This window comes from Protopterus annectens, chromosome 13.part0, assembly GCF_019279795.1.
Source record: "Protopterus annectens isolate FY-2018-M chromosome 13.part0, PAN1.0, whole genome shotgun sequence".
NCBI classification, from domain to species: Eukaryota; Metazoa; Chordata; order Ceratodontiformes; family Protopteridae; genus Protopterus; species Protopterus annectens.
Genome location: NC_056747.1, coordinates 924894838 through 924909703, shown reverse-complemented (window position 1 = coordinate 924909703; position 14866 = coordinate 924894838). Strand labels below are relative to the sequence as shown.

Below are 14866 nucleotides of genomic sequence, written 5' to 3'. Positions count from 1 at the left end.
GGTGGATTTTTTTTGTTTTTGCAACATTTTGTATAGAGGACCTGCCACAGCTGCATAATCCTCTATAAATTCCCTATTGTAATTCATGATTCACATGAATTTATGCAAATCTGCTATTGTTAGTGGCTTTTCCATTTGTAAAATGCTTTGCACACGCATTGGGCAAGGAGGCCTTCCTGATGGTTTTATGGGGTCTACTTTATTTAAACGAAGATGCATTATGTCGAACACCACTCCATCAACACATATACACCGAACTGCGAAATAATCGAATGCACAAAACCGCAAAATTACTGCGAAATTCGAAATGTGGAAGTGTTTTGGTTGGCCCGTCTGAGCTACAGATCCTTAAGGTAAGTGTGAAATAGTTACGGACATTAGGGTGGTTACAGTTATGGTGTGTGTTAAGGTAAGTGCATAGATAGGTAATGTAAGATGGGTAATGTATTTAACGTTTAGTGTAGGGTTTGAGGTAGGGGTTTGGTTAATGTATGTGTGTGGTTTATTTATTTTGTTTGGGTATAGCTCCATAGGGTAAGTGTGCGGTAGTTACGGGGCCTTAGGGTTAGGGAGGGGTTAAGGATAGTGCACAGATAGTGGTATATGTGGGGTTTAGTGTAGGGTTAGAAGTAGGGTTTTGATTGGTGTATGTTTGTGGTTTATTTATTTTGTTTGGGTGGGTAGTACGTTTCGGGCGGTGGGGTTGGGCAAGTATGACAATTCGTTTTTTTTTTTTTTGAGTTTCGCGGTTTTGTTCGTTCAATTATTTTGCGGTTCGGTGTTTATGTGTCAATGAAGTGGTGTTCGACGTAACGCGTTTTTGTTTAAATAAAGTAGACCCGTTTTATGATAGTACCTAGAAACTTAGCTTCTTGTGTCATAAACTGAATTTTTTCACTTTTGACCTTAAACCCTGCCTGCTGCAGAGTGTGAAAGACTTTCTTAAGAAGCCGTACATGCTCCTCCACTGTTTCAGACTGAATTAATATGTCATCAATGTAATGGAACACCAAATCATAGTTTTCCAGCTGTTGCAGAATGGAACCTACCATCTGGTGAAAAATAACAGGACTGTTTTGAAAGCCCTGAGGTAACCTTGTCATGACATACTGCTGAGTTTTGAATGTAAAGACAAATCTTGACCAGTCTCTTTTTCTAAGTGGTACTGCAAAAAAGCCGTTTGCTAGATCTGTTACTGTAAACCACTTACTTTGTGGCTTAATAAGTGCAGCCAGCTCTGGAACTCCTGGAATTAAATGTGCTCTAGGAGTTATGTACTCATTTACTTTCCTTAAATCAGTGACAAGATGGTAACTACCATCTTTCTTTTTAACTGGGCAGATAGTTGAATTTGTGAGATTGTTGCCTTTTTGTATGATTCCTTCCTTTTCCCAATCTGCAGTACATTTTTCCATGTGTTCTTGTCTCCCTAGGAATGGGTTACTGTTTTTGAAAAGAAGGTATGTAATCCTGATCACTACCTACCCCCACTGGCGTTTCCAGCTTTCCACAGTCACTGGGTCCCTTGGACCACAGATTTGGAAATTGTTGTTGTAAATGTTGATACACATCCTCACTGCCTGCATTTACGTGTCCTGTAAGCTTATCCATTTTTTTCAGGTAGGGAGATTGCACAGCATATTGCACTTACCTCTCCCTCCCCTGTTGTCCAGCCTCCCATCCACAACATACTGTTAGGTAAATCAATTACTGTGCCCAATAGTCCTAAAATACCCATACCAATAATGGTAGTTGAGCAAGATGGATGCATTAAAAGTGAACCTTTCCATGTCTGTCCTTCTTGGTGAAATGTTATGTTTACATCTTGGCTGCTTACTGCATAGCACCTTGTGCCATTAAATGCAGAAAATGCAAACCTTTTTTGCAGGATTTACAGGTAACTGTCTGTTAGTAATGGATACTGCTGCTGCTGTATCTAATAAGATGTTTTGCCGTAGTGATCCCTCCACCCAGATCTCAATCAGTGGTCGGCCGTCTCGACCCTTATTAAAGGTAGTCAGGAAAGATACCAGGGTAGGGGGGACACATCCCTATTGTAAGAGAATCCACTCATCTTCATTTTTGTTGTCAGCTGCAATGTGGCACACTGCATGCTTTTGTTTGTCATTTTCCTCTGTATCTGAGTGATCTACATATTTAGATTTTTCAGTTTCTTTACATAACTGCCGCCTAGCTATTTCCTCTGCTCGTTCTTCCAAGTATTTTGGATTTATAGGTGAAGCTGCCTGAAAATCTGCAGGGCATACTTCCCCTTTTCCCTTGTACTGATGACCCTTATAGCTGTCTTTACTAATATTGTAAGGTCTCTGTACACTGACTTGTTTTTCTGACTTATGTTGTGACTGTTTTGGTTCAGTTTTTGGAAAAACACCCTGTTCTTCCTTTATTTTATGCCAAGTCTTGTAATGATCACAATCTTGCTTAACATGCCCTATGTTTTACAGAAAAAACATGTTGGTACTTTCTGTTCATTACTTGTATTTGATCCTGGTGCTAGGGATACAGAAGCAGGAGATGGTGGTGCTGATGCAGCTCTTTCTGCTTGTGATTAGTCACACCACTGTTGCCTTCCATGGCTTTTTACTTCACTAATTACCTCAAATGGCTCACCCCCTTCTCCCAGTGCAAAGATATGGTGTGAGTATAATGCTCCATCAAAGGCCATAGTCCGTCTCCTCATTAATTTTTGTACCAAATCAGTGAGGGTATCTGAATTTTCTTCATAAATGCATTTAATATCCCTGGGATCCCTTTTACTTGCTCTAAGAACAATGTATTTAACTGTTTTTGTATTTCTGATTTTTGTATGTCCCTGTCTGACCTTTCATATGTTATCTGAAATGCAAGCTTAAAGTGTTCACTTTGTCCATTAACTTACTTGAAATTGTGATTTTAAAGTAATCTAACAGCGTAGCTGTGAGAGGCTGCCCTTGTGTATATGCCATTAGAACGGCTGTCATACGTCCTACTTTACTGTTTTACTGATAAGCGTCTTGCTTTAATTGAATGAAACTTTTAAAACATAAAAATCCAGAAACATCTGAGTAATGCATCTGTCCATACATCAGATCCTGCTGTGTATGCTACCCATTCTTTGAATGCAAGCATGTTATAAAATATGCCTTTCATATCTTTCCACTGTGGTAAACTTTGTAACAGTCTGGACTGTGTGTACAGATCAGCTGTATTTCCCTGTTCTGTGATTTGAACTGGCTTGACTTTTTCCAGTTCCTCCTTAAGCCGAGCTGTCAAAATTGTGTTTTGTAGATTAGTTTCTGTCAGTTCAGCTAATTCATCCTCCTTATCATGTAAACACTGTTTAAGGTTTGAAATTTCTTTTTCTAATTCTTTACGGGCTTTATAATACTTTTCAAGAGACTCTGCTTTTGATTGCAGGGTCCCTATGTACTTTTGACACAGTTTTTGTATGGCATCTTTGAACTCCCTGAACTCACACTGTCTGTCCATCAGGAATTTATTAAACTCTTCTGTAAATTTACCATGAGCCTCATTCCTGCCTGTTTCTTGTCTAGTAGCTTTATTCCACTGTTTGACATACTCTTTAAAAGGTGTAATAAGATTTACAGGAGATGGGCGACCATGGTGGTGCAGTGGTTAGCGTTACCGCCTCACAGCATGAGGCTCTCCGGTTCGATCCTCTGTGTGTATGTGTGTATATATATATATATATATATATATATATATATATATATATATATATATATATATATTACTCAAAAAACCAAACACAAATCGCACCAAGCCCAAGAAATGAATGAACAAATCCCAATAAGGAAGGCAAGACACAATGTTGTAGAAATGGCAATATAATCCAAAGGAAGTTGCAGCTGAAAAAGATCTTACATAAAATACTTTTATTGTACAAAAGTGAGCTTTCGATGTTATCCACACCGCTTCATCAGACAAAACTAAGCACAACTCTTAAGCTTATATAAGAGAGTTCAAAGCAAGTAAAACAATTATCCAATTAGCTACACAGGAAATAAAGATTTTAAAGGCATAATGCTTTAAAATGCAAGTCACTGTTGTTTCATTTAATAATACTTGCATGCAATATATATTTATTAAATGTTCATGCATACAAGAAACATAAAATCATTATAAAAAATCAGTTTAAAAATATATAAAAAGCTCCTGTATAACCTAAAATTATGAACTACACTGTGTAAATGTTAATTGTGTAATCCCAACATATCAAATAAAACTGAGTATATTGCAAGTCCCTACAACAACTGAAAAAGGGTGTGACTGGTAAACCAGCAAGCTCTTGGTTGCAAAATATGACAACTTGTTCCAGAGACACCATATGAATGTAGAACTATGGAACGGATGTAAACCTAACTGAAGACCTAACATGATCTAACAAAAAAATCTAACAAAATAAGTAAATGTAATTGTATAAGAAAACAGAACAACTAATAAAATAGTGATGGCAGTCACTGAAACAAAATATAATATTAAGTTATGTAGGCTTGTGTCTACACTTCCTAGAAGCAAAATGTGGCTTAATCGATACATGCTCATTCATACCCCTCCCGCTATGGGATGCTAATCTAAATATCCAGTTCATTTCTGCCTCTTCTGTACGGTTAACTATGTTTCCCAAACGGATATTCTCATGTTCAACATGTAGAACCTGAAACTGGAAAGTATGTTCAGGTCCTTCATGAAGCATGTGCTTGGCCAGCGCACTATATTCCTGTCCACGTGTATAGCAATAGAAATGATCCCTTATCCTCTCACGCAATGTTCTATTGGTTTTACCCACATAGAAATGAAAGCAAACTATGCAATGAGCAACATAAACTACATTCTTGGTGCAGCAGTTGCTATTGCATCTGATGTCCCACAGGCGTCCAGTGTCGGGATGCCTGAAGTAGTGTGACTCATCTATATGGATACACTGAACACATTTCCCACATTTCTGAGTAGCTGTAAAGCTATCCATCTTGAACTGTCTATCACTATTGCTGGCATTAGCATGACATAAGATTTGCTTTAAATTCTTCATATTTCTGTAGACAAAGGTAGGTTGGTCCCCAACCAAATCCTTAACTTTATCATCAACTACTAGAATGTTCCAATTATCTGAAAAAGCTCTCTGCACTACATGCCTATTATGGCTAAATGGTATTATAATAGGAATAACTTCCTTGTTGCTCCCTCGATTACCCCTCACTCTTCTGGATTCAATTTCTTCTCTGGAAAAATATGGTTTAGCCCGAGTAGTCCTTAAACCATCAATACTATGATATGCCCTCGAGATTTCCTCAATTTTGTATCCCCGCTGTTGGAAACCTTTCTCTAATACATGCAATTCCTGTTGAAAATGTGAATCGAGACATGATAGCCTCGAAGACCTCATGGCTTGTCCTTTAATGATGATATATATATACTAGCAGACAGAAATTTACATGCATCTAGTTGACTGTATTTTCCTACATATATTCTAGCAAACAGAAGTGTACATGCACTGTTATTTTTACTACACATATATTCTAATAAACAAAAGTATATATGTCTAAAGGCTCCCTATTATGCTGTTGCAGACGCAGGTTGTCGAATGTATCTTTGTTGAACTGAAAAGCACGAAAAAGCAAAATAGCGAAGCAGCTTTTAAGTAAATTCTTTCCCTGGGAAAGAATTTGTTTGGCCGCTTTCGCTACTTTGCCTTTTTGGCACTGTAGTGCATTCTCAGAGATGGTATATTTAAGTAAGGGGGGTGTGGGGGGCAAAGCCTCCCACATTATAAAATCGCTGTTCTGAGGTTTCGATGTTGTAAGGTTTCACTTTCATGGGGTCGATTATGTATCGTTCACTCTTCTGAGCGTGTAATATAATATAGACCCTATCTAAATGCATATATCTAACATTGCTCGCGTAGTGTAGGCCATAAAGGTGACATTCAGACGTACCATCCTCTGAACGTCTTTGCCACCAGTCCGAATGTCATCTCTTGATAATCCATCTGAACGCCAATGTTCTGTTGCTAGTTTCACCAAGACATTGCAGATAAGTGCCCTTTTGGGGTTCCTTTTTACTTATCTTTTTCTTTTTGTTGCTTGTGGGGTTTCATGTCATCCAAAAAGGGTAAATGCCAGTGTGGGAGACAGATTCCCCATAAAGTCCGCCGTGAACAGTGTCTGTTTTGCCTTGGCACCTCAGATAACCATATATCCTGTTCCATCTGACAGGCTTTTCTACCTAAAACCCTGTGTAGTAGACTCTCTTCTTTGGTGCTTTATCTTAAGAGTCAGCGTCTTAAGCTTCTGGTGAAAAATAAGATGGAGGGAACTTCTTGCTTTGAGAGACAGCCATTGGTGAAGAAGAAGGCCAAGAAGCCTAGGCCAGAATCTTCTGCTGTTTAGCCTCTGATGGATGTCTCTCCTGATGTGAGTGAACGCTCGGAGATTTGGTTGGATTCCTCTGCCACAAACAGGTTGGAGGCCAGAGGGGATCTGACTTTAAGCATGTCTGCGGAGGCATTTCAGATTTTCACTCTGGACATTCAGGGGGATCCACAGCTGATTATCTCCAAGGGAACTACCACCATTGAATGCAGTCATGGATCAGAGTCTTCCAAATTTTATGAGGAGGACATCCTCTTGAAGAAAAGGCAAAAAAACTAAGCACATTACTCCTGCTGTAAATGATCCTCAACATGAGTGGCAGTTCTTTACTCAGGGTTTGTTTAGTGCTTTGATGGCATTGAAACCTCCTCAGGAAGTTTCTATTCTAGCTCCCACTTGGTCCTCTACTCCTTTTAAAAGACCCAGGGAACAGGATTCTTCTGAGAAAAAGATTCGGATGAGGACTCCCTTACTTACTCTTCTCAGATTCTGTCTCCTTTGGATTATGGCTCATAGGAATAGGAGTCTACTAGTCCTGCTACTCCCTTTGAAGAGATTGCTTTGGGGACACATTTTCTAGGATGGTGTAGTTCTTTAAATGGGATTATGCTCAGGTTTCTGTGGTAACCAAAAATATAGTATGAGTTGCTGCAGATGGACTCTCCTAGGCCTTCTGCTGATGTTTTTTGTGCTACGCTGTTGCAGTCATCACATTTGGGTTATCTGCCTGCAGGTAGCCCTCAGTCGGCCCGAATACCAGAGTGTTCGGATTTCTGTATCGGATGCTGTCACCTCATCCATGACATCAGGTCGCCCTGTGTATAAAACATGCAGCTGACGCCATTACATCAGCTTTTCTTGCCATGCAGGAGCCCGAAGCAGAATCAGTTCACAAGTGCCAGTCAGCAGCTACCTGAAATTTTCGTGTTTAGAGTTTCAAACCTGAAGTCTTCCAAAACTAAGTACCCCATTGGGGATCCTTTTTTCTTGCTCTAACTGATGTCAGAAAAAGTTAACAATTGTCTTGCGTGTGGAAAGCAAATACCTCACAGAGATTTTCATTTTTACTGCGTCACCTGTTTAGGCCTAGACCACGACGTCCCTCGCTGTCGGTCTTGGGCCTTGTTCAATGCCCGAACTATTTGTCATTGGGCTATTTTTGTCTCTAAATTCTTTCCCTGTCGTTCTCCATATACCAAAATGGCTTTGGTAAGCCATCTGACTACCGATCTTCCGAAAAAACGCAAAGATAAAGACAGAGACAGACCGCATATTTCCAAAACTGACGACGCTTCCGTTAAGCTAGTCGACAGTCCACCGGTACTCAGTGAGTCAATTTTGCAGCCCCTGTTACCCGCTTCTGCAGATTCGCAGGCCTCTACTGAGACCCATTCGGAGTCCGGTATGCCGCAAGATGCTTCTTCCACTATGAAACCTGCGGATGTCTCTACCTTGGATGGGTCCGGAGCCGCTGTGCAGGCACCGGCTTCTAAGGGTATATTCAGACCTTCCAATGTTCGTATTAAACTGACTACTTCATTAATGACTAAATCTACTGAATTTCTCAGGCCCAGAGTTCGCACTACGCCTAGGAAACCGACGACCAAAGCACATTCTCAAGCTCCCATGCCACAGAAACAAATGCTTAGAATGGCTGAAGACCTTATTAGGGGAAGCCAGCCCTCCCCCTCTAAAAGACAAAGAATTGTTTGTCCTTCTGATTCTTCAGACCATGAGTCTGATGACTCTGACCCCTGTAATTACCAGGACATACCCTTGTCTGCGTATGAGGACTCAGATGCAGAGGATTCAATTCCCTCAGCCTCCCACCCAGAGGACCTTTTTTTCAGTGAAACCTTGCATATACCCTAAGAGAGCATTTCCGCTGGGAGTGCCAGGACTACCCACAGTCCAAAAAGAGACTCAGGGAATTTTTAGACTTGCCTCAGCATAGGCCTCTAGCTATTCCCCCTGTCCTGGATATTGTAGATGATGTCTTCATGGAATCCAGCCTTACCCCTGATACTTTACCTCCTACCCCTAGAAAGCCTGACAGATACTACAGAGTACCTGACTATCACAAATTTCTCTTTAAAAATCCCACTGCAGATCCAGAGACCATTTCCCAGGGACCTAAAGGTATTAAGGCTTCTACAGCCAAAAACCCTACCCCTTCAGACAGGGATTCTAGGGCTCTAGACAGATGGGGTAAGAAGGTATATACCTCTGCAACTCTTGTCATCCGGGTTTTAAATTGCCAGTTTCACATGTTGAAGTACCAGCAGCATATTATTGATCTAATTAAACAAAAAATGTTGTTGATTCCTGATTGTGCAGAAAATAGGGACTTATAAGACTTAATGCATTCTGCAAACCAAGTTGGTAAACATACTTTGCAGTGTGGTTTTGATGCCTTAGAAGCATCTTACTGGGTCTGTTCTGAGGAGGCATGTTTGGCTAAAGGAACAAATTTTGCCAGACCATGTCAAGGCAAAATTACTTGATGCTCCATTAAACCAAGAATGTTTGTTTGGCTCTAAAGCAGAAGAAGTTCTTAAAAAGATGGAGGAAAAAGTTAAATCCATGCAAACTGTTAAATATTTTTTACAGGTACAGCCACCTAGATTCAGTAGGCATTGGCCTTCAAAAAACTGGTCCTTTCCAGTTCCTTCCAGACCTTCTCAGCCCAATCCCAGGGGCAACAGACCACAAAGACTACAGTCTCAGGGTATGCACAGATCTAAACAATGGAGTGCTCCCTCCTCAAAAACTGGGAGTGGTAAGCCACCCCCCTATGGAAAGAGTTCACAATGACTTGTCCTTAATCCTTCCCAACCATGCCCAAGTACTTGCACCCCTAGGAGGAAAACTCGCCCTGCATGCAAAAAACTGGGAGTATATTACCCAGGACCAATGGGTCTTAAACATTGCATCCCAGGGATACAGATTCTATTTCCACTCTCTGCCAACCCCAAGCAGATTACCAGACCTTCCTCCAAACCAGTGGACAGAGCAAGTACTTTCTCTTCTGAGTATCAGGGCTATTAAACCTGTTCCAGCAGAGCAAAGGGGACAGGGTTTCTACTCAAGGCTGTTCCTGGTGCCCAGGAAAAAAAACTCTTGGCACCCTATTCTGAATCTGTCAACCCTAAACACCTTCCTGGTGGTACCAAAATTCAAAATGCTTACACTCCAGCAGCTCCTTCCTATGCTAGCCAAGGATTCCTGTCTAGTCACCCTAGACTTAAAACAATCTTATCTGCACTTCCCCCTAAGGGAATCTTGCAGGAAATATCTAAGTTTCAGGGCAGGCTCTATGCAGTTTTCTGCACTTCCCTTTGGCTTATCTACTGCACCCAGGGTATTCACAAAGTGCCTGGCTCCAGCCGTTGCTTACTGCATGAAGAGAAATATTCAAATTTACCCATACTTGGACGATTGCCTGATTCAGGCGGACAGTCAGGAATTGCTACTTTAGCACCTGACGTTTATAAAGAGACTGCTAACTTCTCTGGGGTATACCATCAACGAAAAGAAATCACATCTGGTACGCTGCCAAAAGATTGTATTCCTGGGAGTAAACTTGAACACAACTTCCCAGATGGCATTCCTCACTCCAGAAAAGCAGGTTTATTTGACAACATATTTCAAACTACTGGCCACCCAAACCCAGCTATCTGCAAGAAAAATGCTGCAAGCCCTAGGGTTCATGGCCTCATGTATTCTACTGATTCCATATGCAAGACTGCATATGAGGAAACTTCAGTGGTACTTAAAAAGTCTCTGGTGTCAAGATTCCCAGGACCTGGACGCACTGATTCCTATCATTCCTTGCCTAAGGACAGAGTTCCTTTGGTGGGCAGAGGCTTGCATCCACAACAATGGACTTCCTTTCTCACCCCCCCCCCCCCCCACCGTCCAAACTCTGACAGCAGACACATCAGACTATGCATGGGGGGCTCACATGGAGGGCAAATGCATTCAAGTTAAATGGAGCCCAGGACAAATTCACCTGCATATCAATCAAAAAGAAATGTTAGCTGTACAAGATGCACTGACAGCCTTCAAATACCTTATCCTGCCAGGACGACAACTGATAAAGACAGACAACACCACAGTTATGTGGTACACAAGCAAGCAGGGGGGAACTCACTCCTACCCACTCTGCAAGTTAGCCATGGCTCTGTGGAACACAGCCTTAAGCAACGAAGTGCACCTGCAAGCTCAATTTCTGCCAGGCAAACAAAATTCACTGGCAGACGACTTAAGCAAAAATCTAATGGACCCACACGAGTGGAAACTGGAACCAAACTCATTCAAACTTCTAATACACAGGTGGGGGACACCAGAGGTGGACCTCTTTGCGTCCCCCCAAAATCATCAACTAAACAAATTTTGCACCAGAATTCCCCACAGCCAAGCTTGGAAAGTGGATGCCCTATCCTTCACATGGGAAATCCTCTCAATCTATGCCTTTCCCCCTCTGCCCCTCCTTCCAAAGGTACTCCTCAAGATCAAACAGAACAGGCCAAGGACAATCCTTATTGCGCCAGAATGGCCTCGCCAGCACTGGTACCCACTCCTGTGCAGTCTGACAGCAGTACCACCCTGGCACCTACATCAGACCCCCTCTCTGCTGTCCCAGCAGGAGGGACAGATTTTGCATCCTCAGCTGCAAACCCTGAACCTAGCAGCCTGGCTTATTCCCTGAATACATCACCAGCAACCTTTAGCAAACAGGTGCTGGATATCCACGAAAAAAGCAGCAAACAGGCCAGGAACAACCGCCTGGGAGAAATGAAGCCAGCCACTCGATAGGAACAACAAGATAAAGCAAAAATGATGGTCACCTCCAACAACGAACTCCACAAACAAAAAGAACCTTTTATTAACGCCACAGAAATGATTACACGTTTTCGTCGGCAATGCAACTTCATCGGATGAAGACAATCAGTATACCCCTGTATTTTATACACAGCTTGATTGATTAATTGGTTGAATAATTAAATAATTAAACACAGAGCATTTTTAAAAGAACCACTAAGCAACCAAATAAATGTTAGAAATGTGTTTAAAACAATATACTGAGTCTTGTGGTAAATTATACCAAAAAGCAACTACCCACACTTGCAATTTAAATCACGAATAGTAAAAATACATAAAACAAATGAATGTATTGAATGTTACATAAAATAAGCAAACAACTGTGTGGTTAAAACAAATGTTACAACCTCTTACAATAATCAATTTAAAAAATAAAATTAATGAATATATGTATTTCTATAAATAAATCCAATAAATATTCACATTTTATACACATACTTAAAATTAATAAATATTAAAAAAAAAATTTTATTGAATACATTAATCAAATGAATAAACTTGCTTAAATCCTACAATTGATCTGCCCTTAATTTTAAATAGGGCATAATAGAAATGGAATCATTCAAGCCCGGAGGTTTGTTGGCTTCCAACAAAATCTGCCAATACGTTTCCCTATGGGATAATCGTGCTGCCCAGTGACCTCCCCTAATGCATTTGGTTACTGCTTCCAAAACAAAAAACCTAAAAGCTGCAGACTCACATACGACAACATGTCTATAAAGTGCATTTGTGGTGCATTGTTTCTGAATTTCATAAAGGTGCTCATAAATGCGTCTTTTTAGCTGCCTTTCTGTCTTGCCAACATAAAATGCTTGGCAACACGTACAGATGGCCAAATAAACTATACCAGTAGAATTACAATTGTAAAAATGGTAGGAACAAATCTTCCTGTTCCTGCTCTCCAGATAAATATGTTCCTGATTAATAACGTGTTTGCACTGAGAACACCGGTCACAGCGGAACGTACCTTTCCTATGATGGTCAATGATGCTTTGGTTAGTATTGTGTTCCAAAATCCTCTTGATATTAAAACCCCTTCTATATACAAACTTACAGGTCAGGTCTTTTAAATTACTCAAATCGGTGAAATCCATAAATGATTTCAATTCCTTTTGAATAATATATCTGATGTGTCCCACATCAAGACTGTGTTCTGTAACAAACACCTGATTGGAACCAAATGGGGTGAGGGAACTGTAGGTAGAATCTGCGTTATTCACCGTTTTTTTCTTCCCTAAAATAGGGCTAAATCTAGAACCCCTGGCTAATTGAACCTCTTCCTGTACTGAATTAATCAATGCGATAGGGTATCCCCTGACTACAAAAAGGGAAGTCAGCTTGTCCCCCTCTTTTTGAAAATTGAGTTCATCTGATGTCATACGGGAAACCCTAACAAATTGACCCTTAAGTATTGACCTCTTTTGAAATTTGGGATGCGAACTGTTGTAATGTAGGTAACTGTTAGAAAAAGTTGGTTTCCTATATACACATGAACTGAAACCATCAACTTTCTTAGACAAGGTGACATCTAAATAATTGACTTAGACCATGTGAACTGCAAAAATGTTGTTGTAGAATGTAAATAAGTAACAAAGTCATCAATACTATGCCTCGGACCTGTCCAAAAAATACATATGTCATCCAAGAACCTGGTATAGTGTATCCAATATTTGGAAAATTCACAATTTAAGGACAAATTTTTTCTCCCAGACTGACAAAATCATGTCAGCATAGATGGGAGCACAATTTGCTCCCATGGAGACACCTGATGTCTGCTGGAAATACTCTCCACAAAAGTAGATGTAGTTGTTATTCAAAACCAATCCCAGTAGTTCAAGGATCAAATGGACATCGTTATTGGTGACCCCCTTACATTCCCAGAGAGCCTCCTCCATCCAGGTCAGACCTATCGTATGTGGGATCACAGAAAACAGATCTACCACATCAGTGGTGACAAGAAATAGGTCTGGCCTATATAGGTCGTTGGTTATGCCCCATAGGAATTCCCAAGAATCCTTAAGTAGCTGTTCCTGACCCCCCCCCATAGCTGTTTTAATTTCCAATCCAAATATTTTGAAAGATTGTGAGTTTTGGAACCCTGAGCAGCTACTATAGGTCTAAGGGGGGGATCCTGCACATTTTTGTGGATTTTGGGCACACCAAAAACCAGTAGGTATTTTGGGATGGGGGTTGTCCAAATAGGAATAGAGGTCAAATTCAATAATTTCCTGGTCCAGGAGGTCTTTAATAGCCAAGTCAATTTTTGTATGAGATGTGCACCTCATTTAATGAAGCAGTAATGTATTTTTTGGTATCCTGTAATAAACTATACATTTTGGCTTCGTATAATATTTGGTCCATGATGACAGTACCGCCCCCTTTGTCAGGTTCCATAACTCTGACCGAAGGGTCAATACTTAATTCAGTCAGAAGGGTAGTTTAAGCCTGGTTGAGATTGGAACCGTATTCAATCTTGCCCTTACTGCCACGTATCTGTTGTTCTATCCTGTTTTCCAATTTCCTTAATTGCGGATGTAAAGGGGGATTATAGGTACTAGATTTCCTGAGCATGAGTCCCTGCCCCATATTAGTAGACCCAAACAAATTCTGTAGGTTCAGTTTACGTATGAAGAGTTTTACGTCCAAAATTGTGTTAACTAGGCTACTACCCCTACTGGGGACAAATTTAAAACCCTTGGTAAACAGTGAAAACCATGTCTCAGAAATAACAGCATTACTATAGTTGTATATATGATAACCATTCAATGTGTGCATGGAATAGTCACCAATGGCAGACACTTCAATAAGCCCAGAGTTTACCAGTCCTGCTTGTTGTTCCTCCTCCACCCTCTGGTTTGCACCCCCCCCCACCTGACTAGGGGGTCGAGGTCCCAAAAAATGTTGGTCTGCCTGTTGATTGTATGATTGTTTGCGGAGGCGTTCTGATCTCCTGGGTAAAAAATCATCAATTGCCTCATCAGCAGAATGAAAGGGTGGTAAAGGAGGAAAAGTCTCTTGAACAGGAGACTGGAATTCCTGGACACCTGAAAGATCCCTAGGGGCATGTGAAAGTGGAAACCCACCCCTAACCTGGGGTGGATTAGGATATTGCCTGCCCTCCTGATATTCCTTAATATCTCTGTTCAACTTCCTATATTTACGTTTCAATACAATGTCACATTGTTTGTCTATTTGCTTTCTTAAATCATAATATTTTTGCTTTTCAACATCAATGGTAAACATTAAGTCAGAGGTTACATATTCATTCAATTTGAAAATGTCTTTTTGTAAACCCTTAATTTCAATGTCATTTCTCTTAATGATGGCCTTCACAATGCCAAAACCACATTCATCAAAAACTTTTATCAATTCCGAATGAAAGTCACTACCAGATACAACATTGTTTGGGTATTTATGTACCCGTAGCCCTTTAGGAACAATCTGTTTTTGAAGACATTCTTTCAGATATAAATTGTCAAGTTCAAGAATTTTGTACCTGGATAGGGCATGATCAAGCTTCCGCATACTGTCAGAAAAGGAAGAAGTCCCGTCTGCATTACTCTCGTTGTGCTCAGCAAACTGAAAATTGG

The 14866-nt window shown here is 40.6% G+C and overlaps 1 protein-coding gene across 1 annotated transcript in view; it reads left to right on the top strand.

Annotated features, from left to right (window-relative positions):
- Positions 1 to 14866, top strand: part of EZH1 (enhancer of zeste 1 polycomb repressive complex 2 subunit) — a 3086757-nt gene that overhangs the window by 1003649 nt on the left and 2068242 nt on the right. The window lies entirely within an intron of this gene.